The 22958-nt window shown below is 30.3% G+C and overlaps 1 protein-coding gene and 1 long non-coding RNA gene across 4 annotated transcripts in view; one reads left to right on the forward strand and one right to left on the reverse strand.

The window, feature by feature from the left end:
* Nucleotides 1–21522, forward strand: part of LOC126265308 (uncharacterized) — a 37315-nt gene extending 15793 nt beyond the window's left edge. The window contains exon 3 of the long non-coding RNA XR_007547826.1: nucleotides 21498–21522. This is a non-coding gene — a long non-coding RNA (uncharacterized LOC126265308). The remainder of the gene's footprint in view (nucleotides 1–21497) is intronic.
* The window catches only part of LOC109594324 (high affinity cGMP-specific 3',5'-cyclic phosphodiesterase 9A), a 72857-nt gene that overhangs the window by 37700 nt on the left and 12199 nt on the right, over nucleotides 1–22958 (reverse strand). The window lies entirely within an intron of this gene.

Consider the following 22958-nt stretch of genomic DNA (forward strand, 5'->3'; position numbering starts at 1 on the left):
AATAAAACAGAAAGAAAAAGCAGGGTTTAATTAATTATTTTATTAGTACCATAACTGATGAAGCCAGTGATTAACTGAGTGTTTCGCAAATTACATGCTATAAAACTTTGTTACCGTTAATTTGGAGTTCGTTATAACAACCTTCGTTTGTTGATTATAACAACAGGCGACTAAATTTGTACATTTAACACTTTATGTCGGTGTGAAGCAAATTAATGTAAATTTTCTCAATTAACTCCTTGAGGAGCTCTTATAACAATCCAAGATTGAAAATTTCTTAATTGCCAGGCACTGGTAATAAAAAACAATTCAAAGTAATTTTCAGCTTGGGGACCAAAAATTGTTCTTTCCACTTCCGTTTTTAATGTCAGAGATATAAAGCAATCAACCGTTTTATGGGCCCTTAAAAATGATCAGAAATATTATTGTCTCCATTGATGAAAATATAAAATTTACATTGTAAAAGTAGTTTGTAATAAGCAGGAAATCGTATAAATTTTACAACCAATTTGGCTGAACAACCGAAGCATCAAATAACATTAAACGGACAATGTCGGGCTCCACAGAAAGTTATCATTCCGTCCATTGAAAAATGAAAACACAAAACGCCCGTTTGCTTAACTGCGAGTAATTCGATAATTGAAGAGCTGTCAATGCTTAAAATTAGATTAGGACTATCAAATCCCAGTCCCGAAACAAAGTAAACGTCATCCTTTTAGTCCGACAATTTGCCTCGCAGATTAAAACAACATCCCGGAGGAGTTTATTGGCAGCGACAGGACAATATAATTTGCTTCCACCAGATAAATAAGTCAATGGCATTGAAGTGTGCGGAAGCGATCGTCGTAATGCCATTAGACAGAGATGTTTGCGCTGAATCGCCTCTAAATTGCTCCAAAATAAGCGGGGAATCTCTGCAACACACTGCACGGAATCAGTCAAGAAACTTCAGCTCAATCAACGCTCCAACACTTCACATCAGCCCTTTATCCCAATCAATAAAGAAACCCATGAATTTGTTAATTAAAAATGTTGTTAGTGGTGCAAGTTAAATGGGTAATTAAGTTGCAGTAAAGTTTTAAAAGTTTTAAACAAATAATCAATACGTGTCTGAGATAAAGTTTAATTTTAAAGGTAATAATTTGGTTGTTTTGAAATTAAAAAGGTGTCATGTTGGCTGACATATGTAGGGCAATAACCCTCAGTTTTATTAGAAACAGGGGACCAAAAATACTGTGAAACAACTCCGACAAATTTGTGAAGGCATAACCGTTAGTGGAGACATATGCGTCCCAATTTTCTGAATTTGGGGTAAAATCCGTCCGCAGAATGGTTTATAGTTTGACACGTACGGGACGTAGCCGGCAAGTTTCTACCCACATATTGCTTTCTAATTATAATCTTTCCAGTCGACAAAGCGGAACGGGTTTCCGCGAAAATTTGTGACTAGGGACCGCCATAATTTGCACCGTTCGTGGGAAAGGAACTGCGTATTTAAGGGAGAAAGCTGGCCGAAGTTTTTTGCAAATTACCCTTAAGAGGCTTCCAATATTTTCAGGTTTTGTGCGATGGTAAAACGTTAAGATATTAAATCTTTCAAAAATAACTTACTCTAATGTATGTACACAAAACTATACTTATAATTACTTTATTATTATTTAAAAATATTAATATCTATAGTAATAAGAATAATTAAAAGTTTTTTTAAATATGTTTTTGAGCCTTTAAATTAATTTTTTATCCTCTAAATCCACATTCTTAAGATAACAGATTATTATTATCCAATATTAAGAATAAAATCTAAAACAAAATATTAAGTATGTGGATTTTGGCAGAGGTGGAAAGCTTCCAATTTATTATGTGTTGTTCAAAACCACATTTCCAATATAGGAATGTTTTAGTTCAACTAAGGTATCAAAATTGTCAGGATTAACCACTAATCAATTATCCTGATAATCAATGTGAACTGTGTTCAAATATTCATAAAACACAACTGAAAGCTTTTAAAGTTAAGCACAGTCAGCCAAGTTGATTATGGTGTGCTAATTTGCTCAGTTATTTGTACAAATTAATTATGAATTTCTATTTTAAATTCAATTTAAAGTGTGTTAAAATGTATTATTTTCACGAATCCGGAAAGCATATAACCGAAACGAAATAAGGCAATATTATTCCGTTCCAATATGCAGTCAAGTGACATTTAATTTGTTTTTGTTTGACTGAAGAACGTTACGTATCGTTCTTGTTAGAATTTAATCGTTCTGGTGTAGCTTCGAGCATCTCATTATTTTCTCCCTAATTGAACGACTCGGCCATAACGAAATAAAATACAATGTAGACAGACAACAAATTAGACATCAATGATTAAGGAACTCGATTTCTTTGTTGTCCTAACTGAAATAGATCAATAACAGTAAATGTCTTAAAATACTTTCAGTGATCATCGCCTTCAGTCGAGACAAATGCAACACGATATCCTGAGAAATGAGCAGTAATTTTACACCAAATTTATATAATACTTACTGATTCTATTTGTTTGTTTTACTCTTTTATTTATTTACTTTTTTTACTGGGAATATCTAAATTAATTTTTTATGTATATACATTGATTCATTTTTAATTAAAATAAAATAATAAAAAGGGTAATAAAATGGCTAATACTACAATAAAAATTTTATTTAAAGCTTGGCTATAATATTTTATTAAAACTTTTAATATAAAAGCTGTTTAATGCGAGTAAAATTGTATTTCATGGTAGTTAAATTTATTTAAATTTATGCTGCCTTTGGATTAAATAATATATTATTTTAAATTACAATAAATATTTTTAAAAAAGTATTTTTGCGTAGTTTTGTGACAGAATTTAAATTTTTAAAGAGAAAATATCCAATAAAATCTATAATATTTGAATTAATATTAATCTAAAACAGGATTTCATTTATATTTATATTAAAAAAGAAATAATAACAGACGTAATTTCAGATGGAAGTATTTTTGAACATGATTGGCAATTTCTCAACGTAACGAACAGTAAACTGTTTGGAAATAACAACGCGTTGCTTGTAACCACACAGTCGCAATTTACCAGTTGAAGCCAAACTAAGAGATCAAAATTGCCAGGAGTTAACCGCGAATCGATTGAACTGCCATTCAATGTTAACATTAGCGAAGTTATCTGAAATGCACCCTCTAATTTCCAGCATATAAATAGACATCGCTTTAAAATTGAATAAAACCCAATCAATCATACCATCTATAGTCTGAGGATTATATTAATCTCCCAAGTACCACTTACATTTCGTAACGTGGCTTCATCCTCACATTCCGATTTATTTCATTATTGGCGCATCAGGACAGCCAGAAGCACTGACGTATTTGTATATCTATTCAACATTACGTAAAATCAATGTGGTATTAACGGTTTAATCCAATTTCGACTCAGTATACTGTTCATTAATTTGGAAAATTTAATGAACACGTTTCAGAATAAGGTTTTCAGATTTACAGTGTTAAACTATTAATTAGGGAAAGCTTCCGGGGTTTAAACATTGTTTGATTTAAACTGTAACAAAATGTATTAAAGAACTTTCAGCTGCTCACTGAAGTTCATTTTTTTATTTCAATATATTTACGTAATCGAAAAATAATATTTTTATAATCTTCTTATCGATTTTAAAGAGTATAAACAAGAAAATAAAAAAAATCAAGTTAAGAACCTATGCATTAAGTAAACGGTTTACGTCCCAGTGATTTTTCATAGCAAGTAGACTTTCTTTCAGGGAATATTGGCACTATGTATTCTGTTTCAGTTCGAAAAGCTTATTTAACCTACATATTTGCTCTTTTATAACCATCACGTATTTGTGGACAGTCCTTTAATAAAGCTCTGAAAATTCAGCGGAAAATTCCTATCTCAAATTCAAAACTTTCAGGAGCCGTTTATTTTTCGACACGAAGTTGCACTGAATATTAAGTTTTTAAATCTAATCGTTGCTAGTTTTATGCATTTTAATTACGTATTTTTGCATAACTTGTTCAACGAACTGTTTACAATAACCGTCTTAATTCAAAAGGGTTAAATTAATTTTATACATTTAAAATTAGTTTTGAAAATATTACACTTAATATAAATTTAAATTAGTTTTGAATATGTGGGGCAGAAATGCGAAGTTGCATGTTTTTATGGGGGTTATATGCTAATATTGAAATTCGCTTTGTGTTTTATTCAAATTAACATTTCAATTCTTATATAACGATCCTTTGAGTTTTATATTTCAGCCTCAGTCTTAAGTGGCGATAGGAATTTAATAACATTCGTTCAGTTCAAGAGCAATATTTAAATATCTGTTCAGAAGTTATGAATAACCGACCGATTTTTTCACTATAAAATGAGTTACATTGAAGCCTATAAAGATATCGATTCGCAGTTATTAGTCGTCTTTATTGGGGTTCTCAATCGTATTTTGTTAGAAGTAAGGAACGAAAACTGAATTTTGAGATGGAAATTGTATTTTCCTAAAATACCATCCGACTTATTTTCATAGGAATGCTTCAAATAAGTTTAGAAAAATTGATTTAACATATTTATGATACATTTTATGTTAATACAACTTGAACCAAAATGTATTTCACTCCTCACGTGATTTGTCTCTTTAAATTTAATCAAAAATCAATTTTTGTACATCAATGACTTTAAGAATTCTTAGTTAGATTGTTCTTAGTAACTTTAACTCAAACACAGAAAAACATCTCAGTACATTGTCTGAAACTGAAAACTTCTGAAATATATAAAAAAAATTGCAGGAAGGAAACAGAAAACTTAAGGATTTAAAATACATGAAATTTTAATTTAATTTTATTAGAAAATGGTTTATTATCAGCATTTAATTAATATTTTCTGTGAGTTGTAATATAAGAAATATTAAATTCCCAATATTCAAGTTCCTTGTAAAACTTCCAAAGCAAGTAAAGTTTAATCGAACATAGTTCGAATTGAAAACTTCAAAACGCCGACGATAATATTACCTTTCAGAAATCTATCCCCGTTTAAATTAAAGGTAAATCGACGCATTCGCCAATTTTTAAAAACAGACCTCCCTCGGACGGGATATTTATATATTCCATTCCAATTTCGCACGACGTCTTCGATCTTCCCTGACTGGCACGCACATAAAAAAGGAACTACGAAATGGCAGAGAACTTAAGAGGGGGTCCCAATTCTCCCGGGCTAATATTTTCTATTTTTTCAAAGTGCCATAAAAATAACGTGCATTACCTCGAAAGCAACGGAAGGCAATAATCATCCGCAGTATTTGTTCGTGAAATATAAAAAAGACACTTCGGGGATATATTTAGTACGACCCTAAAACACGCGAAACACGTTTTGCGTTTTATTTTAATAAAATAACTATTAAGTTGGGGAATTTATTATTAAAATTCCACTGTATTTTGTATAGTAAAACAGAATTAATTAAGTATGATACTAATGGCTAATAATGAGTGTGTTGGAATATTTATGTTACATATAATTTACAATTACAATTAAATAAATTAAAATGTCCATAAAAGGACAACAAATGATTAGATTTTGAAGGCTAAGTGAGCTTCAGGAAGTGCAGGCAATATAAATAACATAATTTCTGATATTACAAGGCAATATCTCAGCAAGTTTATAAACTAATCAACCACAAAACTGACTGATTTAATAACAAACTTAAATATGATATGAGATTTTATTTAAAATTTATGTTCAGTGTTTTTTAATAAAAAATAAAAAAATATATTTGCATTTTAATACGTTATTTATGATAATCAAATAACCAAAGAGTTAAAATTTAATAAAGCTTTTCAGATTAAACAAACTGTCTTGGTTTACCTATAAATTATCTGTCTAATTTAGATTTCTTAATTAGTTCAACTACATTAGCCAAGATTCTTGGTTAGTTTATAAACTACTAATTGAGATTTCTTTCAAAATTGCTAACGGTTTAGTTAATTTATAATTTATTCAGCTATTTTATAAAGTAGTAGCTATAACATATATAAAAGTGATAGATTAAAGATTAAAGGAAAATAAATATTATGACGAGGTAAAATATAATATTTTTTTAATGAATTTGTAATTTCTAGTCAAGAAAACCATTGAATTTCATAATTATTAATGCCAACAAGACGTGTAACTTAAATTTTATCTGTTACACTATGTTCACTAATGATACCACTCAGTTATACACCATTAAACTTATTTTAACAGACATTAAACTGATTACAGAAAACTAAATCGTTAAGTCAGTAATATTTTACATCTTATTCCATGAGTTAGTTGGTTTAGTATAGTATAGCTTCAGTAATTTAATAATTCCAAATGAAATATTTTCGTTGAATATCATTTAATTAATCCCACATACATTTAAAAAAGTTATTTAGAAATTATGTGGTTTTTTATCAAAGAACATTTTTTATTTCGTTTCATATTCCACATCATTTTAAAAAGCTAATTAAAATATTTTTTGCCTTGTTACCTTTTCATGAAATATTTCTGCACATATCCAGAAAAATGTTCTGGAAATGACTGTTCGTGCCGGATGTCTAAAAATATAACGTTACTGACAAAACACAATAAGAAAAATAATCAAACAAATATATAATTCACCCCCCGTACTCTTAAAGTAAATAGAGATAAACGGGCCTGATATTTAATTCATGTAGTTTACCAGGGAAGTTAAGGAGGAGGTCCATTAAGATTTCATTGTTGCTCGTTTGTCTTGGTGCAAACAAGGACTTCCATGAATTATTGATTTTGAGCATCGTACTTCTTCATTTATTCTAATTAAAATATAATCGCTGTCGACCTTAACTCGCACACCAAGAGCAATCTTCATTAACGTGTTCGGCCAGAAGGACGTGCGAATAAAAATATATGTTGACCTAAGTTTAAATTTTATTTAAAGCTTCTCCTGTGGAAACTTTAGTGAACTTGTGACACTATAAAACGTGGATGGTTTTAATTTGAATTTTCCAGGCAGGCGTACACCATTTTGTGTCTGGTCAATAAAAACGACAACATAAAAGTATTTAGTACGGGGTATACGCAACATAAAGCGGAAAGTAATTATATTCATGCGTCGCGTACCGTATACTTTTATTTTTTCGCCCGTTCCCGCCAAGGTTTTCCGGAGACGGGTATATTAAGTCTAGAGTTGGCGCCATCTGCACCCGTTCGACTTGTTTGTGGCCTATAATATTACGAGAATGCCGTGGATTAAGTAAAAATGCAATCTTATCCGCTCGTTACGCACGGACTAACAATTTTCTGCGGTGTGTGTGTGAAACTAACGACGTAACTGCAGTTATCATACGTGTAAACCAACTCAAACTTTTGCGACCTCACAATTTATTTTGGACATCAAGGAACTTATTGAGTAACATTTCAATCGAATCGTCCTTTTAAAGATTACTTGAATCAGCCCTAATTGTAATAATGTCCAAAATATCTTTAATTTTATAAGTCTAAATCAATATATCAATATCAATCTATAAATTAGTATATTTTTAAATTTTATTAATCTAAATTAATATTAAATTTTTAATTTTATTAATATTTTATTTAAATTCCATCCATCCATATTTTTTAAATTTTATAAATATAAACTATTAATTTATTATTATTTTTTTAAATTTAATTAATAATAAATTTTATAAATCTTAATTGATATATTTTTTTAATTTAAATTGTTAATTATAGTTTTTTTGTAAATTAATAAACTTAAATTTTTAATTTTATTATTATTTTATTTAAATTACTAATTTTATAATATTTTATTATTATTATTTGAATTTTATAATGTAAACTATTAATTTATTTTTTTTAAATTTAATTTGTTAATTTTAGTTTAGTTTTTTGTAATTTAATAAAATTAAATTTTTAATTAATATGAATTTTTTAATTGTATGAACACATTTCTTTGAAAGAAAGACATTTTTATTAATATATTACATGTTTTATTAAATTTGTTTAAAATTATTTATTAAATAAATTTCTGTTATTTTGTTTATTTACCCAATAAAATCTAAAATCACATAAAAGATGCAATTTAATTTAAATATATATTGAGGTTCTCCAAATATAAACTTCTTGTGTGTTTTTTTGTTAAACTGACTTCTTGACAGAACTAAGTTGCAATACCTTTACGTATCTCGTTGTATTTATCTTCAGCCTTTTTCAGTCACACAAATTGTGAAACATCAAAAAGAAATTGATATGTGGAACTGGCATTTTTTACTTTGATTATATTCGGGATTTTCAGGAGTTTCAAAACGTGCAATTATTGTAAATGATGTTTGCAAAGATGACCAGGATAAATAAAAAGGAAATAGCTTGCGGATATAAACATTTATTTGAAAAGATATTTGTAAAAAAAAAACAAATATTTCTTTCTCAACCTAAATTTAGTTTTAAGAGTGTAGTTTTTTACACAACAATAATAATAAACCTTTTAAAATATTTTTAATTTTATTATAGATAATTATTGAAAAAAGTAATAGAATTATTTGTATTAATGTACAAATATTAATTACTTAGTAATTTAATTAATTATAATTGTTAATTTTTCTATTAATAATTCAGTAATTATTCGAATGAAACTTATATATTAAATTATTTAAAATTATGTACTGATAAAAGTTAAATATTATAAATTTAAATGAAAAACTAAGACAATATAAAAGACGAAGACTAATTTTATACTATTAAAGAAATAGATACAATATTCTCAGAATTTGTGAAGGAAAAAATTGTTGGGCAGATAAATTCAATCAAGTTCGGGTCGGTCATCGGCAATACAGCAATTTGCCCATAAACAGGCCCATTAACCCGATCACAGGCCAATATATTTGATCCATACTGTACCTGGCAGTTTGATTTGTTTGTTTTTATTAATGCACGGCCTTTAGATGGAATGTTAAGGTCTCAAGGTAGTCTGGCTGGACAAGTCATCAGTCGTTGCCCCGGCCATTCCTACTCGCATCTTGTCTCCCCGGATCTTGGCGAACCGTCGGAGAACTCGGACCGCGATTACCAACAATGGTCAAATACATCAACTCGCACATGTTTACATCTGTACGGGATCGGGCACGACTTCTCCTTAAGCCGCACCAACGAACCATCGATTAAAAATTACAGATGAGACCAATTTACTTCCACCCCTCATTAAGCTCAGCCCTCACTTTAATGAATTCAAATAATGAGGATCAAAAAATGAAGAAGCAACCTTCCAAACTTAAATATTGTCTTAAGTTTTGTGCGTTGGAAATTTGTCAGACATTTCGATTGAATTGTAGTTATAATTATAATATCATTAAAACTCTCTCCCATGTTGATTTTGGTAATTTACGGTTTGTTGACTTCATCCCTGCGGCTGTGGATTTTGAGTCATGCATTGGTACGTTCTGCTTAAAGACGTAATAATTTTGCATATAATGGACCCGTCATTAATTTTACACTTATTTACACTATTTTCCTTAGTCGCTGTGCAAACTTGGGGTGACTTAATCGATAGCGAGCATTCCCTTCAACCTGGTGTACATAAGGCCGACGAAATATATTTCGATCCTGCTCCACCAACGAGTTGTTTGTCCTCACAATATTGATAGTGTATTAAATTGCAAAATGTATGTCAATTTGTATCAGTTCCGGGCCTCAACTCATCGAGTTAATGTCGGAGATAAATAATTTCCATTTGTTCCCTTTTTAAATCCAATGCTGATAACATGTGACGCCTTAGGGTGGCTTTCGGTACAGTTATCTCCGATGAAATTATGTCTGGCTGATTTGAAGCATTACTCGCATCATTAAATTTATAAAAGAATAAAATAAATCGTCTACATGGGGACATATTTTTTGTACTTGCCCTGAATAAATTATTGGGAATGGACAGGCATTGCTTGAATAATTGAATTTTACCTTTCGTATGATAAGCAATTTCCAATAAACGTCAAAAAAAGATATATTCTCCCTCAAATACAACTTGAAACTTTTATTATTTACATCTAAAAGTTCGTATCGGTTCGTTGGGAAGACGGGCTGCGAAAATTCATAAAAGTGACAAGGTGTAAAGTCACCTAAACGAAAAAGCCTTATGACATAGTTCCAAAGCCCACAAAGTTATGGCTCTCATATTTTAGCTCAGACCAATAAACTTTTACCTGGCGCCTCCCCTAAAGTTTTCTTACGACTTTAACGCACCGAATAATTAAACACCTACAATTTCCGTGTTTATATTTTTTACCTTGTATTAGATAGTTTCAATTGTCACTCAGAAAATTGCGGAGCCCTTTTAAAAATTAATTATAACGGCTAATCCGCCTTAATTCGGCCTGAAATAATTAACACATGGGACGTACAATCTAATTTTATTTAATCTGGTTAGTTTAAAGTTCGCATCATAAACTCCGGCGACATCACGTTATTAATAATTAATTTCGGACCTTTGGGAGTTAGCGAACAACGCTAATATGATTAAAGACCGCAGGTATTGGATTATTAATGGAAATTTTTAAATTAATGCAAATAATTCAATTTTTGTTAAGTGCAATGAAGATTTTAATGCTTTCCAACCGGATATTTATTCCCGAGGAAACGGGAAAATACTGAAAATATTGTATATTACTGTTTCAAAACTTTTACATGCTTTCCTAAGGCAGTTCCATAAAGTTTATAAATTATGTAACATTACATGATACACCACTTTATGCCATATAATTATAACCATCAAGTATTTTTATTGCAGCTGAGTAACATTTAATTTCTTCTAAGCGAAAGCTTTTACTGTTATTAAAAAGTTTTCAAATAAATACGATTATTTAATTGAAAAATATGTGTTTTAAATCTTTAACACCTGAAAAAGTGATCAATTTATTATTAAATATTAATTAATAATTAAAAATATTTAGTACGAATTAATTTACCCAGATTAAGATTATATATTTTTTGTATTTAACCTTAGAAAAAAAGTAACATATTTATTAGTGATGTCAGAAAAACGTGGAGAGTGTAAAAATCATAGTTCATGCTCATCATACACACTCAAAGAGCATCTAAAAAGAAAATTATGAGTTGATAACGGACTATCTCGAGTGACTATAAGTTTCCCAAGAGTATACTTTTGAGCTGAAAGTGACCCAATTTGCTGCTATCTGAATCGGGGGACTTGCACTAAACCAAGCAAAAACGCCAAGAACACACTTATTAAATCGGAATAATAAATTCGTATGGCTAATTTATGCCATTTTTTCTTTTGTAAATTAAAACGATGAATAATTTATTATTTAATGAAACTGTTTCTATTGACAACTTTAAAATTCTGGAACGTTTTAATGCAAAGGTTATTTTGAGATGATGTCCTGGAAAAGTTGACTTAACTTAATAAATATTGTGTTGCCAGAAGCAGTTTGTTTTATTTTATGAGGCGAGGCAAAGAAGAAAGCAAATTTTAAATTTAATTATTTTTCAAGTAAATATTACAATCTCCTGGCTTATTAGATTTTTAAAAGTTCATCTTATGATAAAACATTCATTTAATACGTATAAATTAAAAATGCACGGTAAATATTAGGTAATTGCTAAAGTGTAGATAAACATTGCCTGGAATATTCAATTTTGTCAAGAATTCTATATGTAAAAGCTTATGCTAATCAACTTTATTAATTTATGAACTAGATTTAATAATTTAAAAATGTGTAAGTTACAATTCTTCTTCTTACAAAAACCTGAATAATGAATAAATATTTTAATTTAAATAATTTGTATCATTTTTGGTTGTGAATTGTTACATTTTAGTAATTTGACATTTTCGAGTATCTTATATGCAGTATATAAATTTACAAATTAAGATTATTAAATCTGGAAAGGAAAACAATGTTCAGAATATGGAGATGTTTCTTCTTGGCATTAAATCCACGAAATGAGTTTCCACTGCAGTCTGTTAATGAACATGGTGCAATCTAATTAACATATTTCATTAAATTTACGACCAAGGGGCGTAATAATACTAAAATAATCCCTCTTATTCAAATGAATTAAATTTATTTCGAAGTGCGAGATTGTTTAAGAGTTTCAACATTAATTGCACAATGCCTTTAGCAACTGACACAACAAATAGATTTAATGAACTCATAGTTAAGATAAAATAGAATATATTAGGACTTGGAATTCTGACTACAATGAGTTTTTAATTTTAATCATCTACACAATTAAATATGGTTTTAATAAAAAATGGCTTGAATACTCAAACAATTGTCTCATTTACCTTTTAAAAATTCCCTTTCACATCTTTGTGAAGACGTTACTCACGTTTACATACATATGAGTGAGCATATTTATGAGTATGAGAGTACAAAAGGAATTGGAGGTTTGGTTAACACGTGCCATGTCCATTAACTACAATAACAAACAAACAAACAACCAAAAGTCCATTGAGAGTTTCCTTATTTAATGAATGAATATGGAATTGTTGTTATTTTTAGTCCCAGTGTCACAATAAAACACTTTAATTGAGTTACACCAATAAAATTATAGAGTTTTAATGGATTTGAAACCTATTATAGTTGGCGAACATTTTACACATTCAACAAAAATAAAGTAAAATAGATTTATCTGTAAAACCAATTTTGTATTGAAATTTGATTTTTCACTATTCAAATCCAGGTTATGTTATGTATTTTTTCACGTATCAATTTTGAAATATTTCCATCCATCCATCCAACACAGCTAGATGGTCCTCTTCCTTCTTCCATTCCATGGAACCAGCTTAAATTGATATGAAATTAAAAAAGAAATAAAAAATTAAATAACTGGAAAAACCTTTGTGACGTTTCATGATTTTCAGGAACTAGCTGTCACCTCTTACACACCTAATTTTACGCAAGTGTCGGTCGGAATTCGCGGCATTCCACACCTGAATTATCGATTAGTCGTTGGCCCAAAATTAAAATGAGTCTTGTAAAATTTAAGGTAACACCTCCGTGCTAAGCAGACTCCTCACCACCGGCTATGAAACACGATACGAATAATAAGTCAGCCCGCCGGGCTGACGGCTGCTTACTCGTCGGATTTACTGACGTGAATGCCAAATGTTGTTATTAGAATTTTGCGAGGGTATCAGAAATGTATTGGATATTAGATTGGGGTGTGACGATGCTGGTAATCCGGTGGTAATATAATTACCACCAGTCTTCTTGGGAAGTGAGATAATTTACCCCCTTTGATGGAGATTATCGATTCGATATAATTATATGTGGGCTTCACTAGCCAATACTTACACGGCATAACTCGATTTGTCTATCGAACTACAATTGGGCTAATTTATGACGGCTTGAAAGCTTACTGAAAGTTTCCACGATATTGTTGTATAACAAAAGGCAAAGCACGCCTCTTGACATTTTAAATTGTACACGTGGATGAAGTGGAAAGCTGCTCGTATATTTAGCACCTACGCGAATTTAACATGACAACTTCGAGAATCTCCTTCACTCACAAAATATTCTTCAACTTAAAATAATGAAAGCTGTAAAAAGCAACATATCGTGACTGTTACGTATTTTAAAAAAAAGCTACCAAGAACAATATGAAAGCTTTTATATTTTTTAAGGACATATAAATATATTACATCATCATACATAATTTCAAGGCATATAATATTATAATATATATTTTAAAAGCATTGCAATTAGAGGGAGGAAATGAATATTTCTATTACAGACGAGTATAATGTAAAATAAAAGCTAGTAAAAGTTGCTGAAACATTTCTTACACCGAAATCAACATATTTTTTTTAAGATACTTTAAAATTATCCCCCAGCACGTGTTAAGTGAGAACCCCCAATTCCTTTTTGTACTCCGTCACGTACAAAACGTGAATGCACTTCCGAAAAAGGAGGCCGTAATAACCAGCATTGTATTGATTTCGTCTTTACAAAAGTACAAAGGGAAAAGTTGAGATTTGCATGTCATTTTTTCATTTCTTTCCCGGAATCCCGTGGGAATATCGGAGGCATTGGTTTCCGGCACATCTTTCACTTTGGAAATCTATCACTCTCGATTTCAAAACCGTGCTGAATTATTTATTTGCAAGTAAACTTTATAATAGGATTAGGTTACAACTTATTTTTCTATCTTATGAACACATTTTGTATTTCTTGTGTTCAGTTATTGGGTTTCTTTAAAAGTGTCAAGTAACTTTTCATATTGTTTTCTTCACATTTTCTTGGAAGAAAATCTAATAACTGAAGATAAAATGACAATTAACTGTTTTTATCCATCATTGTTTAATTATTTTTCGATAATTAGTTTTATTTTGTACTTGTTTATACCCTCATATATGCGTGTGATTGTGCTAATTAATTATTTGTAAATTCCCAATCGATATTCGGGATCTGAAAGCTAGAAATTCGAACCAACACGTGCGTGTAATTATGATACATTGCCAACGCAACAAACGGCTTTATCCCAGTGCAAATCATGAAACGTCACCCAGGATTAATAAATTATCTGCCTCGCATCAATTTGTTAAAATTTCCAACAAGCGATTATGAGAAAAATCGTTTTTAAATTAAATTTATCAAGATTGATTTGTTTTTGTGGCTGCGCATTCGAATAAATTGTCTTCGCCGTGGATGTAAAACTTTTCCACTGGGGGATGCTGCGAGACAGTTTAACGAGTTATTTAACACTTGACGACTTTGTCAGCTTTTAGTTACCGACCGATTGTTTACTTACACGATAAAGCTGGACGTTACTCAAACTTTGCACAATGTCCCATTCATTTCTCTGTTTTTACTGGTTCTCCCATTGTTGGATTAGTGAAACTTTTATATTTATTTTGTTTCGTTTGGTACGTGTGCTGCTATCTAATATTTAAGAATATTATAACAAAATAGCACTCTTATTTGTTTATTATGTTACTTTGATAATGGACCATAAAGGCGGAGGAAACTTTCAAAAAATTATTACAGGAATTAACGTCCAGTAAACAATCTCGCTCAATTTTTATCGCCATTATATTTTATAACCCATAAATTCACTTTGTTACCGAAATTCGTAATGTCGTTTAATAAAGAGCACGACAGTAAAAAGGTTGATTCTGAGGCAAAACTGCGAGTATATATTATAACAAAAATTTATGGGCCAGTTTATCAGAAAGTTTGGCGTAATGCATATTTCTCAAATGCACGTAATAATATTTAATGGCGTTTTGTTGTAATGTAAGGCAGACGGCGCAACGATTGGTTTAAATTGCAAATTTCCAGGAATGCATTTATTTGTTTCGGCCTTATCATTTATATGCTAATATAAACGATTTGCCTTGGAAATTTTGGGAAAAACTTAACTTATTACTAAATTGCATTAATTTTTAATTTAAATGGCACACTTTTATCTCGCAGCCCTAAAATTATGCCTTTTTAAATAAATATCTATGGAAAAACCTTTACTCCATGTAAATCTGGAGGGAGAGACAGTAAAAGGATCCAGTTTGCCCCGAGGTGGGAACATAAACTAATCGTGCATCAGTAAAAGTTTACACTATTCTCTAACAATAATTCTCACACAATTTACTTTAACCTTTACAATTATTCTGAACAAAAACGCCTCACTAATATAACCACAATTGAAGTTCGTCAGCTCCCATGCAAATCGCCAAAGGGTAACCATTAACGGACCATCTGTAACTTTCAAAATAAACGTGTCTCTCCTTCGAGTTGTCTTCTTTTCACCATCCGTCTCGAGATAAATCAATTTTTGAGGTGGACGCGTTTATTCTATTGTTGCCATTACACTAATCTACATCGAGTGCCACGTTAGATGAACATAAACCCGACAATCTGGCTTGGATTTATCTGTTAATTAGGTCAGATGGATGCACCTTAATGTTGAATCATCTACTAATTAAATTTGGGACGTTTTGGTTGGTCCCGGCACGTCGTGTGGCCCAAATTAACAACGCAGACTTCCAGTGGTAAGATAATAATAAAAGAAAATTAGGAAGACTTAGGTATTTGAGGAAAATTAACATATTTGAGATGTTCCCTTGATTCTTTACGACCATTTTACATTTATTCATTTTAATTTTTGATTTAAACTGGTACTTCCGTCATCTCCTTGCCTTTTATCCCTATTATAGCCTTTTTATTTGCTCATTGAGAAAATTAAACACCAAAGCATATTTGTTAAAAAAAAATTGATGAAGAACTAGATTTGTGTGCTCTTCCGTTCATACTCGAATCCATTTTAATCGCAAAAGCAAACAAAACTCACAAATACGTAAATTTAATTATACAATTGTCAATAACGGTTCAGCCCGTCTAATATTTGCACAACGGGAAATTCTTTCAGTTAATTTCAGCTGGGGAAAAAATCGTCGATCGGATCAAATCCCAACTACTCATTGGTTGATACGTAATTGAATATACAATTGTCAAATATTGCCATTAGTATCAGTAAAAAATCAAATTTGGCAATGAGGAAGGACGGATGTTAATACAAGCAATTGAAACAGTTTATTGCAAATCCGGAATCAGATTTAGCAAATATGAACAAGATTTATTCGGGTAAATAATTTAATTAGACCGTATAACTGAGACTATGGAAAGCTAGCAATGTTCCACCTCTAACTTAATTTACACACACAAAAGCCTCGGGGAGACTCTTGCTAGGTATACAACGTTGATTCCCGAGTCTTCCTTTACATTAGAGCAAACCCTCGATGATTCCACGTTGTGCGAACCAACACAGCTGTATGTAAGTCCATTTTGTTGGAATGAAAGGATTTGTTACCATTAATGTTGATTTATGTACCGAAAACTAAGACAATGAGTGAGCACACATGGAACATAATAAAATGAAATTGACCCAAATAAAAGTAAACACTTATTTATTTCTTGTGGAAAAAAAATATAATTTTGTGTGAGCATCGATTTATCTCATCGTGATGGACGAAATAAAAACTCCTTTGTTGTGGCAAAATGAAATAATATATAAGTATATTATAACAAAATAGTCGTATAAATTTCCCCCTGTTCATTTTCCCTCATTTGTCGTAAATTTCGAAGATATTATTTATGCTTATTTAAGGTTCCACCCTCGAAAACAGGCCGAACATAATATATACGAAACTTAAGACATTTATTGTGATTTTGCACCCAGTTCTGGAGATCTAGTTATAAATTTTGTAAGGATCCGGAGCAACGTAAATTACTGCAGAGCTTTTATCATGGATCTCGGTTCAAGGTTGCCTTTAAGGATGAACGTTATTACTTCCTGCTTTCTTGTGGTCGTTTTTAATGCGTGGAATACGTCTCGAGAACTTTATATTATCTCTCGAACAAATATTATGTCTTTCCTGAGTATTTTGAATGTTTATTAGAAATGAAATGAACCTGTGTAATAATAAAATACCCTGTACTTTCATGAAAACTATAATTTCAATAAAAAATATTATTATATTATATTATTTTCTTAAATTATATCTGGATAAGATGTTTAGTTCTTTAAATTATAATATTTCAAATATTTTTAATTTTGAATAACTCCCATAAAAAGATTTAGAGTAAATTAAATATTCAAAAAAACTTCCAAACTTAATATATTTAACGGCGAGACGTTAAGTATATTAAGTTAACGTACCTGAGCTAATATGTATCCAGTTTATTTACTTATTTAATAAATTTTATAAAGGCAGCTAAATTACTGCAGAGCTTTTATCCTGAACCTCGGCATCAAGGTCACGCTTGAGGACGAACTTTATTAGTTCTTGGCGCTTTTGTGGAGTTTTTAAGTCAAGAAATACGTCCCGAGCTCGTTCGGTACATGTGTCAAAGAAATAGTTTAACCAAACTGGTCTAATTTCGACAACCAGTCGAAAGTTATATTAGAAATTCACACCATGGATCATTGGAGAACTTACACGACCATTCAGACATCTTAGGAAACTCCGAAGTAAACCGCGATTTAATTTGAATTTTAAAAGCTAACGATTACCAGAGTAAATCTCTATTTAAATCCGGAGATAGTTCTTGAATTTAAATTTGCCGAGTTTAAATACTCACGGCGACTTCAAATAGAGAAGTCACGCAGACCAAATAAATTAATCTGTGGACGAACTTAACGAAGTAATAAACTAATACAGTTAATTTGTAGTTATATAACTGAGATTTAGTTGGAATTGATCTTTTTAATCAACCTGAGCACTACTAATTAGGTCAAGACCTTTTTTCAATAATTTACTTTTGAATAAGAGGATTTAATTACATATTCTGGAGATTTATCTATTTGATCCAAAATTCAATTCTGGGCACAAAAAGATATTGAATAGTTATAAAGATTTGAATAAGTTGAATGATTAAAATACGGTTGGGGTAAAGGATAAGGAAAAGGATACTCCGTTAAGGTGGTTTCCCCGAAATACCCTCATCAGTTTAATAACAATAAGATGTGCAAAGCCGTGGTTATCCCAAAATGATCCTCTTGAAAACATAGCTTTTATTCAGCAGCCTGTTCAATATTCTTTAATACAAAAAAATATTTTTATGTATGTATTTTTAAGTGATACCTGTGGAGTTATGGTTTCACTCACCTGAAACAGAAAACAAACAATTATTAACACACGTATTGATTTTGTGACTAATTAATTTTGAACGTACTTAAATATGTAAATTAATTTAAATTTCCATGCATTATTTATTAGAGCAATCAATATAATTTATTTCATTTCCATGTCGGATTATCCAAATAAATACAAAACACGCATATTTCCATGTATTTGGCTATATTAACGCCCTGGTTAAAATTATATATGAAACTTTTATACGTGCTACTGAATTTTAGTACGAAACTTCTGTGTAAAGGAATATCTCCGTCAAAGGTTTCGATTGGCATTAATTTGCACGTTCACAGCAAAACTATTTAGTTGTCAGTAACACAGTAATTAAGCAATTTTCAATTATGATATGGATTATGCGTGTTTGCAGGGCTTTCGTATTCAAATTCGACTGAAAACTGAAAATTGCAGTGCAATGGTTCAAAACAATACCAACAAGTAATGATCCTGTGGAACTAACGAGGTAGTATGTCATCCATTACTGGATCAAAGCTGAAGTGCTCAAATCCTGTAATACTCTATTTTGATTTGAATCGGAAACTGCTGATTGATTTTGCCTAAACTACGTCATTGTCCATTGTTTTATGCCGGCTCCATTTAAATGGAGAGTAATACAATTGTTCATGATTTGGCGTCAAATAAATGTTAATACGAAATTTGTGGTTTGGAATATGTTAGTAGAAGTCGGTAGTAAAAAGAAGAGAGAATTGTTCTTGGTATCATGTAAAATTTCCCCAGTGATTCCTAAATAATCATAAACAAAAACAGGACACCTTTGGTGAACAAGGAAGTTACCCATTGATTGGTCTCAAATTCCTAAAAAGTCCCTGAATAGTCTTAAATAAAACCAAGTACACCCAGACGTCCCCAATTAAAGGTGTGTCTGGAAAAAGAAAATACCATACGGAATCCATTTTTTCCCTTACTTCATTCAATTTCATTCGAAATGAGCAACATGTTCAGGAGTCTATTTGCTGAAATGTATTCACATCACATCAAAATAAGAAATATCTGGAGTGGAAGACGCACAGACGCTGCGTGTCTTGCTGGTGATGATTTCCTTCCGCAGACGCACATTCGAAACAGTATTATAATGAATGTCGAGGTAATAAAATATGATTCCGCTCGTCGGTTGTATTCATAAAATTCTACAAAGTTGCACGAGCTGAATTTATTTTTGACAGAGTTTAAATTCCGACGTCTTTATTGGATTATTGTTCCTGAATTTCAGTTGAATGTAACTCGTTAAGAGAAGATGACCTTAAGAGTGGAAGCAAACTGTGTAAAAGAAAATGGAATAATTTGAGGTTTATCTACCGATTATTTATTAATAATTTTATCAAATATTATAAATTAATTTAGATAATTAATTCAGGTTGTCATGAATATAAAATTCAATTAACTTGATAATATATAATTTAAAGGAATAATGAATATTATTAGGACTTAATTATACTTAATTTTATTTAAAAATTTATACATAAATAATTATAGGTTATTATAATATATTATAAGCTTTGTTTGATTAATAAATATTTAAATATTATGTTAATAAAAATATCCAAACATTTAATATAATTTATATAACAGTCCACAATCGATTTACGGTTTATTTTTTATTAAATTCATTCAAATATTTATAAATCAGTGTTCAAAAATAATATATTTTCAAACAAATTAAATTTTTAAACAAAGTTTTTCATATTAGAATTAAAAAATTGTGGTAAAAGTGGCAAAATGCATAATTAACTTAATTATTTCAAAATAATTTTAATAATTCAAGGCAACACTTGAGTAATCACCATTAGAAAAGTTTATTACTTGTTTTATGTTATTAAAAACAAATATTAGTAAAAGATGTCTGACTCGAACATCCCACAACTAGTTTTAGATGATTTCATGACGTATATTTATCAATTTTGGTTACGGTGTATTACACTTGTTTCAGTGATAACAGAAAATTGTGTCAAAACCAATACGAGTACATTACACATTAAGTTAGTTGAGGGAAACTTTTAAAACAAATAAAACTGTTTAACTAAACTAAGATGTAAAAAGTTTTAACCACATTATTAAATTGTAAAATGTCTTTAAAATGTGTTATTTAGATGTTTATAGAATTTAATTAGTTATTCCATTAATTGTCATAATCCATTTTGCGTGTTTGTTTAGGATAACATTTAATTAAATTGTAGTTAATAGTGATTGTTTAATGATAATCCTAAAAATTAAGTGGACAAGTGGTTTTAGAGACTGCGGCTGATTACTGTGCAAACATGTCTAATTTTCTGATTATGCAGAAGCCTCAAGGATTAATCAATACATTTATCAAGGTAAATATGCGAGCTAGACTATTAATCCCACTTAAAATGCTACAAACCCCATTGATTCCTGAACATTCCCGAATAACGCCCGACCTTCGATCTTTTTCGGGATTTATTATGTGCAATTTAAGCTTATATCGCAACGAAAGTACTTATTAAAACTTCCACCGAATATTTGGATAAGTTCGCAAACGAAAGCCAAATAAATTTATTGGAAAACTTTAGAAAAGGTTGTACACCAGTTTTCGGTTTCTGAAGTACGGTAAGCTCCTTTGTAATCATATTTTGAGCCCTGAGTCAAAGAAAATCCGACGGGGTAATGTAAAATAAACGAAGCAATAAACACGTATTATTAGTATTTGCTGAGGACATTAAATAAATGTGATTTACGTTTCAAGACCAGTTGGAAATTAGGTGTAACTGAAATTAATTTAAGACGAGTAGGTGGGCACACTCTCTATTAATCAGACTTAAAGGAATTAAGTGATAAACATTGAGTAACTAAGTTTTGCTTTTGTTTTAGGACTAATTACGAATCAAATACAGGTAAGTCCAGAAAACTAGTGACATTTTGTCATTGTTGATCCTGTGAAATTATCATTTAGGTGGACAGTCCCTGCTAATTGAATTTGAACAACAATTAATCAACTATTGCATAAACTAATTAGAGTTTTAATAAAATATCACCGTGTTCAATAAGGTAATTAATTTGGAGTGTCAGTCGATATTCATATAATCATTCACTATTATGTCGACCGTAGGTAATATATTTTTGATCAATATTCTGGAATATCGTTCAAGTTTACAATGGACCTTTTACAAGAAGAAAAGTTTCATTCTATATTCAAGGTTCAATCATGTACATTTTGCCAGGATTCGGATCTTTCATTTTTTGTAAGGGTTACACTGAATTATTTATCATTTATAATAATGTTTTAGTAATTTCCTCAATTTATTTTATTATATTATTTTTTCTTCCTAAAACTTTTTAATATTATCTCATGAAAAGAATTTTGTCATAAAGAATAAAAAGAGTGTTCATCTCCTAATATTTAAATAACATGCCACAGAACATGAGACCATAAGAAAATCTTTTAAAACTTGGAAAACGAGACATCCATCAATGACACCATCGGTCGGAACTTGTCGTATATATGGAAAGATAAATAAATCAAGAAAAGGAAAGAAAAAAGAAACGTTAAAAGCTGCAGTGCGAGAAATTTACAATAAATGATCTACATATACAAACATATTAATTTAAAAAATGTCCCCTCTTTAATTTTAAAATAATTTAATTATAAAATAATACAGAAAACCTACAGCAGGTTCCTGGGCCAACGATTCTGCGAAGATAACTGAAGAATGTGAAGTATAATTAGACTGTCTCCTGAGTATGGTCTAAAGCCATATAATATTGTGATGAATGTTCATTGATTTTTACACATATGTATAAAAACAATATGCCAGATGTTGACATTTACTAATAATTGGTAGTATAATAATTATATTTAATATACATTAACTTAATGTCACTAATCTAAATATTCTGCGTCATACCCCATATTACGAATTATGGGATATGTGCCAATAATATTTTAATCCACTAATGTACTAACTCATCGGTCCCACATAATGGTTATTGTAATCAGCCATGTTTAACTCAATCGGTGGATATACGGCTCAATTGGGACATGTAATTTTCAGACTTCAGCTAAATCTGAGTAATCCAGAACTAACAACTTAACCGTAACGATGAGTAGTTGCATATTTATTGCCATTAATGTTATGTTACCACCTTCAACAACAAAAATCAATTGAATCAATAAGAAGTGTGACATAAATATAATCAATCTTTACACATGGGAACAATAATGCTTCTAATTTCTCCACTAATTTCCTGTTAATTGGTCGCCACACATATACGATGATTCTAATTATTGAAGAATTTCTTAATTAGGATTGGAGCTATGGGAAATTAACACTT

The sequence above is a fragment of the Aethina tumida genome, chromosome 4 (genome assembly GCF_024364675.1).
Source record: "Aethina tumida isolate Nest 87 chromosome 4, icAetTumi1.1, whole genome shotgun sequence".
Lineage (NCBI taxonomy): Eukaryota > Metazoa > Arthropoda > Insecta > Coleoptera > Nitidulidae > Aethina > Aethina tumida.